The sequence below is a fragment of the Phragmites australis genome, chromosome 20 (assembly GCF_958298935.1).
Source record: "Phragmites australis chromosome 20, lpPhrAust1.1, whole genome shotgun sequence".
Taxonomy (NCBI): Eukaryota; Viridiplantae; Streptophyta; class Magnoliopsida; order Poales; family Poaceae; genus Phragmites; species Phragmites australis.
The window spans coordinates 25,278,862-25,279,645 of NC_084940.1; positions in this window are offsets into that span (position 1 = coordinate 25,278,862).

The window sequence follows — 784 nt, forward strand, 5'->3', positions numbered from 1 at the left end:
AAGCAAATGAGCATCCAGATGATAGGAAAAGCCGAGCGAAGGATCCAAACAATGAGGCACGTTGGAGAAGTCGTCAGGTCTGATAGTTCGGGGGAAATCTAACTCTGACAGTGTTCATTGTGCACAATGTTTGTGGCAGCGTTTTTCTTCAGGCTCCCTCCCCCGAAATATAAGTTCCTGACCCTCATAACCATAGCAAATTGAAGGTGTTAGTATAATTTGCGGGGATCCAGATGATAGTAAAAGAGGTGGGTGCGCCTCCAGATGATAGTAAAAGAGGTGTGTTAGGCTGACAATAGGGCTGGGTCCAGATGATAGTAAATAGGCCGGGTTTTCCAGACGATAGGAAAAAAGGGGTGTTAGGCTGACAATAGGGCGGGGTCCAGATGATAGGTAATCCATACCGGAGTAAAAAAAATTGTCAGGTTCCAGATGATAGTAAAAGATGTCAGGTGATTCGATCAGTGAGCCCCACATAATAGCAAGATATGCTCATAAGCGTAGTAGGATATTTGTGTTAGGTGTTGGATTGCTGGGTCCAGATGACAGTAAAATATTGGCTGGGTTTCAGACGATAGTAAAAGAGGGTGTTTAGGTTCAATAAGTCCGTGTTCCAGATGATAGTAAATCCATGTCGTAGAATATTTGTGTTAGGTTTAAATCCAAGCGTAGGAAAACTAGGTTAGGTGACTCGATGAACGAGCCCCACATCGTAGCAAAATATGGTCGTAAGCACAGTAAAATGAAGTCCGAGTGATTGGAAAAAAAAGGCCGGTTCAGGATG